The sequence below is a fragment of the Lactuca saligna genome, chromosome 4 (assembly GCF_052625555.1).
Source record: "Lactuca saligna cultivar CGN05327 chromosome 4, ASM5262555v1, whole genome shotgun sequence".
In the NCBI taxonomy this organism is placed as follows: Eukaryota; Viridiplantae; Streptophyta; class Magnoliopsida; order Asterales; family Asteraceae; genus Lactuca; species Lactuca saligna.
In genome coordinates this window covers 334,962,367-334,974,266 of record NC_136420.1, presented here as the reverse complement: position 1 = coordinate 334,974,266, position 11,900 = coordinate 334,962,367, and positions in this window count along the sequence as shown.

The window sequence follows — 11,900 nt, the reverse complement described above, 5'->3', positions numbered from 1 at the left end:
GCAAGAAGATTGCCTTGAACTCGTCGAGTCATGGCATTGACTAGCCGAGTTACTACATGAGTGAGTTTGGCTTCCAACCTACTGAGTCACACCCTATGACTCACTACTCCAACCCGAAAACACGAAAAGGGGGAAAACTCGGGGACTCGCAACTTGACTTGCCGAGTCAGATGAACGACTCGCCGAGTCTGCCACATGCAATTACTATACACGCGATTCTGCTTGAATCTAACCCATACCATTCATAGATCTGGGTTTCTAGGGACTGGTTTACACGTAAAGTTTCCAACTTTACATGTAAATAAACACCCAAGAGGGTTTTAGGGCTCAAAATGCACCAAAAGAGTAGATCTACGGCTTTCATGCACTATGGCTCCACAAAGGTAGTAGATCTAAGCTACTGGAGCTTAATCATGCCTAGATCTAGAGGCTAAACAACTTATTACGAACCCTAAGACACAAACAAGATTGGGAAAAAGGTTCAAGAAGGACTTTCATTCAGCTAAAAGGGATAATGAGCATGAAAACAGAGGGAAACTGAGTTATACCTCAAGGAAATCACTGAAATAACACCAAGATGTCTGGCCTCCTTCTTCTCTTCTTGATCTACTCTCCTTTTCTCTCAAAATCTTCAAGAAAACACACCAAAGCACTTCAATCTCACAAGGAACAAGGGTTGGACGATATAGGGAGCTATGAGGGTGAAGGGGGCGAGCTTAGGGGCGGATAAGAGGGTTTAAATAGGATGCAAACCCTTGAAATTTAGGGTTTCATTTGATAGTGGGGACTCACCGAGTCCAGAATATGGACTTGCCGAGTTGCCAACTTAAACGTGTTCCAGATCCCGTCTCTACTCGGTGAGTCGGACCTACAACTCGCCAAGTCCAAGGCTAAAAATGAAAAACACTAAGATAAATTTTACGTACCAGGAACCAGGTGCTACAAATCTCCCCCGCTTATTTTAGACTTCGTCCTCAAAGTCTGCCGCTCGATCCTGAAACAGCTCGGGGTAATGCTCCATCATTTCTTCCACCGGCTCCCAAGTCCATTCCGAACCCTTGCGGTGCTGCCATTGGACTTTCACTAGTTCCACCCTCTTGTTCCTTAGATCCTTCGACTTCTGGTCGAGGATTCCGACTGGGCGCTCAATGTAATTCAGGCTGTCATCAACCTATATATCCTCCAACGGCACCACCGCTGAATCATCCATGAGGCACTTCCGCAGCTGGGAGACATAGAAGGTGCTGTGGATCTGACTGAGCTCGGCTGGCAGATCCAGCCTATATGCCAACTTGCCCACCTGTGCTACAACCCTGAACGGACCAATATATCTCGGGTCCAACTTGCCCGACTTCCTGAATCGAATGACGCCTTTCCAAGGCGACACCTTCACGAGAACCATATCCCCGACCTGGAACTCCAGGCCTGATCGACGCTTTTCGGCGTAAATTTTCTGCCGACTTTGCGCAGTCTGAAGCCTACTTCAAACCTGCTGGATCCTCTAGGTCGTCTTGAGCACCACCTCGGTGCTCCCCATGACCTTTTAACCAACATCAGCCCAACATATCGGGGTCCTACACCTCCGTCCGTATAACATCTCGAATGGGGGACAGTCAATAATCGCATGGTAGCTGTTGTTGTACGAGAACTCAGCCAAGGGAAGATAGGTATCCCAGCTACCACAGAAGTCTAACACGCATGCCGGCAACATATCCTCCAAAGTCTGGATGGTCCGCTCGCTCTGACCATCCGTCTGCGGGTGAAAGGCGGTGCTAAAATGCAGACACGTGCCAACTCATCATGAAACCTCTTCTAAAACCTGGAAGTGAACCGCACATCTCGATCTGATATCACTGACACTGGCACCCCGTGCCACGCCACTATCTCCCTGATATAGATATCGGCCAACTTTTCGGCCGAGATACTCTCCTGAATCGGAATAAAATGGGTGCTCTTGGTCAACCGATCCACGATGACCCAAATCAAATCTACTCCTCGCGCCATTCGTGGAAGATTTGTGATAAAATCCATCGTAATATCCTCCCATTTCCACAACGGGATATCCTACGGCTGCATCTTTCCGTGCGGTCTCTGATGCTTGGCCTTGACCTTCCAGCAGGTCAAACACCGCTCGACGTACCACGCCACATCCCGCTTCATGCAAGGCCAACAATAGTCTAGGAGAAGATCCCGATACATCTTCGTCGCCCCTGGATGAATAGAGAATCGGGATTTGTGCGCCTCCTCCATCAAGATTTGGCGCACGCCTCCATGATACAGCACCCACACCCTACAGTGTAGTGTCAATAACCCTCGGCTATCATAATCGAAGGAGGTGACTTGACCCACTATACGCTCACTCTTTCGATGATCCTCCTTCATAGCCTCCTGCCGAGCTTCCCGAATCTGTTCTAACAGGGGAGTCACTACAGTCATCCTCCTACAAATATCCCTGATCGGCGCCGCCTTGCGGCTAAGCGAATCGGCCACCACATTGGCCTTCCCCGGGTGATAAAGGATCTCGCAATCATAATCCTTCACCAAGTCCAGCCACCGACGCTGCCTCATGTTCAAATTCGGCTGATCCATGAGGTACCTCAAACTCTTGTGATCTGTGAAAATGGTACATCGAACCCCGTAGAGGTAATGCCGTCATATCTTGAGGGCGAAGACCACCACCCCCAATTCTAAATCATGCGTTGGGTAGTTCACCTCGTGAGGCTTTAGCTGCCTCGAGGCGTAAGCAATGACATGCCCCTCTGCATCAATACTGCGCCTAATCCCGAGATAGACGCATCACAGTACACCACAAAATCCTCTACGCCCTCGGGTAGGGCTAAGATTGGCGCCTCACACAATCTCTACCTCAGAATCTTGAACGCTGCCTGCTGCTCATGCCCCCAAAGAAAGACCACGGTTTTCCTAGTCAACCGTGTCAGGGGTACGACTATCTTGGAGAAATCCTGAATGAATCTCCGATAATATCCTGCTAATCCTAGGAAACTCCGAATCTCGGATGGAGACTTCGGAATGTCCCATCTCATCAAGGCCTCCACCTTGGTCGGGTCTACTGAAATCTCGTTCTGGTTGACGAGGTGCCCAAGAAACCGCAGCTCGCGCAACCAAAACTCACATTTGGAGAACTTGGCATACAAGCTCTCCCTCCTCAAGGTTTCCAAAACCTCTCACAGATGCTCCTCGTGCTCCGCCTGCATCTTGGAAGAAACCAAGATATCATCAATGAAAACTATCACTGACCGATCCAACATCAGTCTACACACGTGGTTCATGAGGTCCATGAACGCGGCAGGAGCATTGGTGAGCCCAAACGGCATCACCATGAACTCATAATGGCCATAGCGCGTCTGAAACGCGGTCTTCTATACATCCTCCTCTCTGACCCTCATCTGATGATAACCTGAATGCAAATCGATCTTGGAGAACCAAGATGCCCCCTGTAACTGGTCAAAGAGGTCATCAATCCTCAGGAGTGGGTAACGATTCTTCACCGTTACCTTATTCAGTTCCCGGTAATCTATACATATCCGATGCGATTCGTCCTTCTTTTTCACAAACAGGATCGGGGCTCCCTAGGGTGAACTGCTCGGTCAAATAAATCCCTTGTCTAGCAGCTCTTGCAGCTGCGTAGACAACTCCTGCATCTCGGGAGGAGCCAACCGATAGGATGCCTTGGCTATCGGAGCCGCACCAGGAACTAGGTCGATCCTAAACTCTACCTGACGCTCCAGAGGTATTCCAGGAAGCTCCTCTGGAAAAACATCAGTGTAGTCTCGCACCACTAGAACCTCGCTCACTGTTGCTTTACCCATCTTCCGGGTATCCAGAACATACGCGACATATCCCGCGCAACCCTGCTGAAGGTAGCGCCTAGCCTTAACTGCTGAACATACTACAGGTCCACGCTGCGACCTCTCGCTGTGGATCACCAACTCTCCCCCACTCGGGGTCCTGATCTGCACTAGCTGCTGTGCGCAATCTATCACCGCCCCATTAGGGCTCAACCAATCCATGCCTATAATCACCTTGTTCCCCTGCAATGGGATGGGAACCAAATCCACCAAATAGCACTCCTCAAATAACCTCAGCACATAATCCCTGAACACTGCTGTTGCTCGTACCGATCGATCATCGGCAATCTCTACCTCTAAAGGGCAATCCAACATGCCCGAAGACTCAGTAAATCTCTTGTTAAGTGCAAGGGAAACCAATAACCGGGTGGCACCCAAGTCAAACAACACCTAAACTGGGATACCATTCACATGGAACGATCGTAACGCATGAACACAGGGCACATATCAATAACACAACATCATAAAAATAAAGATAGAGGGAAAGAATCATACCCGTCACCACATCAGGTGCGACGTGTGCCTCCTCTACAGTCAGCTGAAATGCCCGGCTCCTCACCACTGGAGCCTCTGCCTTGCCCTGTCGGCCATCTGTAATCTGCAGGGTAGCTGGAGTTGGCGCCTTAACCGAGGCTGATGCTGTCAACTGGGGGCAATTGGCCTTCTTGTGGCCCTTCTGGTTGTAATGGAAACACAGGAACTCAGACGCCTGCATCACAGGTGCAGGGGTGGTACAATCTCGGCTGAAGTGCCCTGACTTTCTGCACTTGTAGCAGCCTAATGATCCTATCTTGCACGCTCCCTCGTGCGCCCTACCACATTTCTTATAGCGGTCCCATCCCTATTGGCCTTTCGGCCCCATACCTAATCCCTTGGGCTTCTTTCCCGAAGCCCCCATAACATGCCCCTCTTCCGCCTTCCTCTTCCGGATGTGCTCCAGATCTATCTCCCTCTCCCTTGCCCTGGCAATCATAGAGTCCAGGGTAGGGCAAGCTGAAAAACTGACATGCTCCCGAATATCAGCTCGTAGCATGTCATGATAGCGGGTCCTCCTCATATCCTCGTCACCCGCATACTGGGGCACCAGCAACGCCCTCTCCCGGATCTTGGCGGTGATCTCCGCCATAGTCTCCATCGTCTGTCTCATATCTAGGAACTCCCTGGCCAGTTGCTGAAGCTCGACAGCCGGTGCAAACACTGCCCTAAACCTAGTCACGAAGTCCGACCAGGTCATAGCCTCGACAGCCGAGGCTCCCAACGAGTTACCAACAGACTCCCACCAATCCCTAGCTCGATCCCTCAAGGCAGAAGCTAGTCAACTGTGCAGACTCAGTGTCCGTAATCCATCGTCTGGCAGCTATGGGATCCTTTGCCCCGTGAAAATCCGGCGCACCACTGCCCCGGAAGTCCTTGAAGAACAGTGTGCGGGATCCTGACTGGCCAGACGCCATGTCGCTCCTGAATGCCCTGAGGCGATTCTCCATCATCTCCAATATCCCTTCCTTGATCGACCCGAAGATAATGGGGGTCGACTCAAGGATACCTCTAGTGATCTCTGACGTGATAAACTCGTGTAGCCCCTCATCTACTGGCTCGGAACCTGATCCCGAACCCGATCCCTCTCCTGTACTACCAACTTTTGGCCTCGAGCGTAGTACCACCATTCTGAAATACAAAAGAAATAACAACTGTTAGCGATACTGACACCTCTGGAGGGATCACACCTACTACAAGTTCCCTGGTCTTATCTTGGTCTTCCTCGGTTCGGGTACGGATCCTCTGTTTTCAGTAGTACGGGCCCATACTACCTTCCACATCTATCCGTACCTTCTGCAAGGACTTCCTTGACTCCACCAGGTCCCTTTCACTACCGCTAATCACTGCTACTCTTATCCTAGGCTTTCCCTAGGAAACCTCTAACTCCACCCAACGCAGTCCTCAGCTGTTGAAGGTCTCTTTGCGATGCCAATTAGCTATTACCTGAATACAATCACATGCGACGAGGCTTGGATAATCCTTCGAGTAAGGGACTTATCCCTACAACGGTTAGGACTCAAACAAGAGCTACACAATAGGGTCAAATCCAACACTCTGATATTATTCAACCCTGATCACATGTGACTTTGACGTATACACCTAACAGCTAACTCCCATCACTCAAAGTCCACATAGCACAAAGCAAACATCATTTAGACAAAAGGAAACAATCTTAAGCAACTCTATCCTCGTAGAGAAGAACTGAACTAGCATACAATGATAAACTCGTACTATCAAGCATAACCTAAACATGCTATCCTACTGCTGTCTACTCGATTCTAGCATGCAACTTTTCATACACCGAAGCACATATAGCAAGCACATAAGGCATCACCCCTAGATCCTTAGTCCCATTCTAACATGTTGTTCTACTGAAACTGATTAGCATATATAAGCTTGTATGGGTACTTTGGGGAATACTTACTTGAGCTTGGCCGATCGCGCACATCACACACTTTGTTCTTTCTTAAAACCCTTTACTTAGCCATTTAGAAAACATTTTCTTTTTTTCCAAAATCTTTTAATCCCTCGATTTGAGTTGAAACACCCATGAAGGTGTGTCCGAATCCCTCAAACCAGGGCTCTGATACCAACTTGTAACATCCCAAAAATACGAGCCAAAAATTTCATTTTTAAAAACATGTAATTAGCAGAACATTAGTAATAAAACATACACCGATCATATCATTCATAAAAGTGTGTGTGTCTGGAAATCAGTTCATAAAAACATAACAACGTCAGAGGACAATCCCCAGGAAGATCTCATAGTGCGGAATACAAAGCGTGTGTGTGATGGGCCGATACCGCGCCAACTCTTTCCCCTTCGAAGAAGAGGTACCTGAAACCAAAACTGAAACCTATAAGCATGAAGCTTAGTGAGTTCCCCCACTGTACCACATACCATAAAATCACATAACAAACATATACTATCGGGCATATCTGGGTGCCCAACCTACCCCTTCGGTCCTTGCGACCAGATACTGCCCGACATATCTGGGTGCCCAACCTACCCCTTCGGTCCTTGCGACCGGATACTGTCGGGCATATCTGGGTGCCCGACCTACCCTTTCGGTCCTTACGACCGAATACTGGGGACTATTTCACCACCTACTGCTACCACATAACACATATCACATAACATCATATCATACTAGCACATAAACATAACATAGGTACTAGCAACCCTAGATGAATATCAAGGAGACCATCATCTATATACAACTCCTACTGGTGGGCCGTCATTGTGACCGTAGACCCACCGCTATTGGAAGGTAACTCACATCGTAGCTGCTGCTCTGTGTGGGAACTGTCTGTCTGCTGCTGCTGCTTCGGAAATCCTCCGGTTGCAATTCCCACCAAACACTTAGTCAAATACTGCTAACCGACCTCAGGGTAAACTGACCATTTACCCTTAACCAAACCATGAGTCAAAGTTAAAGTCAACTTCCAGTTGACCTGACTCGCCGAGTTGACTTGTCAACTCGCCGAGTCCCAATCCCTTTGTCTGACCCCTATCCTATCTCTACTCGTCGAGTTTAGCATTGACTCGACATGTTTTCCTTCTAAGCTGATGACCAAACGTTCTTCATTCTACTCGCCGAGTTGTATGAACAACTCGTTGAGTTCATCTTCATCTAAAGAACACTCTATGCTGAGACTCGCTGAGTTGTATTAACAACTCGCCGAGTCCGTTCTTGAGGCAAGAAGATTGCCTTGAACTCCCCGAGTCATGGAATTGACTCGCCGAGTTACCACATGAGTGAGTCTGGCTTCCAACCCACTGATTCACACCCTATGACTCACTACTCCAACCCGCAAACACGAAAAGGGGGAAAACTTGGGGACTCGCGACTCGAATCGCCGAGTCAGATGAACGACTCGCTGAGTCTGCCGCATGCAATTACTATACACGCAATTCTGCTTGAATCTAACCCATGCCATTCATAGATCTGGGTTTCTACGACATGGTTTACACGTAAAGTTTCCAACTTTACATGTAAATAAACACCCATGAGGGTTTTAGGGCTCAAAATGCACCAAAAGAGTAGATCTAGGGCTTTCATGCACTATGGCTCCATCAAGGCAGTAGATCCAAGCTCCTAGAGCTCAATCATGCCTAGATATAGAGGCTAAACAACTTATTAGGAACCCTAAGACACAAACAAGCTTGGGAAAAAGGTTCAAGAAGGACTTTCATTGAGCTACAAGGGATAATGAGCATCAAAACAGAGGGAAACTGAGTTATACCTCAAGGAAATCACTGAAATAACACCAAGATGTATGGCCTCCTTCTTCTCTTCTTGATCTACTTTCCTTTTCTCTCAAAATCTTCAAGAAAACACACCAAAGCCCTTCAATCTCACAAGGAACAAGGGTTGGACGATATAGGGAGCTCTAAGGGTGAAGGGGGCGAGCTTAGGGGCGGATAAGAGGGTTTAAATAGTGTGCAAACCCTTGAAATTTAGGGTTTCATCAGACAGCGGGGACTCGCCGAGTCCAGAATATGGACTCATCGAGTCGCCAACTTAAACGTGTTCTGGATCCCGTCTCTACTCGTCGAGTCGGACCTACAACTCGCCGAGTCCAAGGCTAAAAATGAAAAACACTAAGATAAATTTTACGTACCAGGAACCAGGTGCTACACATATATTGATTGACCTCCGAAACACAGCTCTTGATAACAGTCTTCTCTGATTCCAAATCATCAAGACGCTTGTTGGTGTAGTTCAAATTTACCGAAAGAACCTTAGCTTTCTTAGTCTTTTGAGTCATTTGTCCATGAGATTGTTTTCTATACGAATGTCTTCCTAAAGTTTATCAATCTTAGGCACAACCAAGGCATTGAGCTCGAAATTATTAACCTTGATTTCGGATCGAACACCGGAAAACGCCTCTTTGTCTGTTTTGCAGAGTTGAACAAAGACTCGTAATTACTTTATTAACATTCTCAATGTTCTCATCTGAAGAGCGTCGGAACTCATCCATGAACTTGGTCACATCATCATTTAATTTTTAGGAAGGACTTCTGCATTCTCCTTCGTAAGCATCTCAACCTTGGCTCGATGGGACTTCAGCATAATCTCATAACTAAATAAGGATTGGGAATACTCTAAAGTAGAATTCAATTGTTCATTTACCTGTTTAAATTTCCCTTTAGTCACTGGTGCTTCAACATCATCACTGTTTTGATTGAAGGTGAAAGGGTAGAAAATAAAATCTTGAAAATTCTATTGATTATCCCCAAACATAATATCTGGATCGTCATTATAGAATTGTGAAGTGGTAGAAGTGCTTTGATCCATAGTGACACCTATATTGATATTACCCCTATATCAGATACGTTTACATGAATGTCAGAAGTGTATACCTCCTCCAAAATGAATTTGGTGATAGGGACTTCGGGTACACTGGTGACTGCTATTGTTGTAGTGGAATCTGTAAAGAGTGGAGTGGAGAAAGGAGCAGAGATCTAAGGAAGTGAAACTCTAACAAAAAACTGTGGTGGTAAAGGAGTTATGGTGATTGGAATAGTGGTAGTTATCGGAGAAGATGGTGGAGTGTGCATCTGAAAGAAATCAGAAAAGGGAGTAGAAGATGTAGGCGGAGTGGATATCGTCGGAATTGGTGCGTTTTTAGGTGCTTTTGAAGTGGCAGTGATGTCCTCTACTTCATTCTAAACTGGATCCTCTTGAATATCAGTGTGAGTTCTAGATTATGAATCCTCTTACGCTATAGGAGAAGGTGGCCTTGGTTTCCAAGCTGGATTCTTGACCTTCTTTGGAGTTTTAATGACTTCAGAAGGACCAGCCTTTCCATTTCGATTTGCACCCCTCTTTGGTTTATTGGCCTCCTTAATCACCATTCGCAAGTCATCTGACATAGGGTGTGTACCAGAAGGAGGTAATTTCTGGTATACATTAGCAATAAAATTATCTTTATGCGCCCTTACTAGCATCACCTCCGGAATTGAACCAAGGAAATTAAACTTGCAAGGATCAGACATCATAAATGTCGACGTCTGTAGAATCAGAGTTGAAGCAACAACATAATAATTCGTCATAGGAAACTTGAAATAAACTAGGGCTATTTTGACGACGATTAACCAAAAACGAGCGCAAGAGATCTTAGTATTGTGTGTAGTAGAGGTTATACTCTAAATGAGTTGTGTCTAAAGGATAGAACCATAATCCAAATTGATTCGATGATAGAGGCCATGGATAATTTTATAGAAAATCTTATGTGCGCTGTCAGAGCCTATGAAGTGTTCAGAAAGCCTTTGAACGTCAACGCGAATAGATCGTTCAACACTGGAGGAATATTGGGCTTCCTAAACTTGGACAACAATGAGATATCCCAAATGTAACCTATCTGGTAAAACATATTAATGGGATCTATAGAGGAAATCAAGTCTGGATCCACAAGGTATTCAGATGAATCAAGACCTATCATTTTGCAGAAACGGGCTTTGTTGATTGAGGTCCTGCTCATCGCAACCTCGGAGATTATGATTTCATATGCTTGAATGTAAGTGGCAAAAGAATATGCCTTAGAAAGATGAACCATTGGAATAGATTCTACCATGGTAAGAGCTTGTGCAAGAGGCGAGTACTTCAAACATTCAATCATCGGCCTTAGGGTTTCATTGTATCTAGTGGAGTCAAGATCGAGAATGAGATTTTGATCGGGATTCAAGTTCAACATGTTGACAAATGTTTATTGATCAACAAAATATGTAGTTTCAGATGATACATCCATTGTAGCAACAAAGAAGATGATGAACAGTAAGTAGAGAGAGAAAGGGGGCGTTTTGCCGTGAAATTTTTGAATACTTTGTGAGCTGTGAGAGAAAATCAATCATCGAAAATCCTTCCATACGTCATGATGGGTGAGAGAAAATACCATCGTTTGATGTTTCCATATACCAAAAATATAGCCTGGGATTGCGTGATAACTCATCAAAGGCCAGACGCTATATAACAGACATGCATGATGTTGGTGATTTGAAAAGATACGCCAAATTTGAACTTAACCCCCAAGAAGGATTAGAACCTGACTGCGAAAAAATCATAAAGATTTTCGTGCAAGAGTGTGACAAAGAAAAAGGAATAAAGCAAATTAAATTTCTAGGATTATATGATGTCAAATAGTAATGACATGAAAATTAGATGGATCTCGGGCAACGATCTCTTCATTCTACGTCAAGAGAGACTCGAAAGTGCTTGTGTGGTTTCTCATTGAATTACGATAATCTATTAATTAAGAAATAGTGAAAGGATTCATTTAAGTATGCTTAAAGGGTGGCTTAAGCTTCAACCAAATTCTGAAACATAACATAAGTCCGAAGATCTGGAAGAAGTACTTGTTTGACCAGTGTAGTCATAATAACAAGTAAGGTTTGGATATAATTTTAGTGACTAATTATGATGAAAATCCAAAAAAAAAAGGATCTTGTAGGTAAGAAATTTCTTAGGCCAAGAACATTTCATTACAATCACGCAAAAGAAAAATGAGATTTCATACATGTAGTGGTACAAGCTGAAAAGGTTGTAATCGCCAATTCATTGCTGAAAACACTTTAACATTTAATTGTTCACCGTCAATTCAAAAATTGGTTTTTGGATTTTGGGTTTTTTACTTAAAATCATGATGACAATGATTTTGAAGAGCATTTACACAAATGTTGTGTAACCGTAAACCTTAGTGGAAATATATGAGAGTCTCATGGGATATGATTATGAAAACGAGAGTTGATGGAGAAGTTATAGATTGGTTTCGAAGAAGAAAGTTTACCTCTATTATAAGTATATGACAAGTCAAATCTTAACTCATTGTGAGAAATGTAAGGTAGTTCGATGACTTATGTAAATAAATAGCCTGATTAGGAAGAAACGCTTGGAATGAAAGTTTCATCAAGGCTTCAAACATAGATTCTCAAATGCTTGAGTCATCATGTAGTAGCATGCTTCTAGGGACACTTAGCTAGTACATAGATTC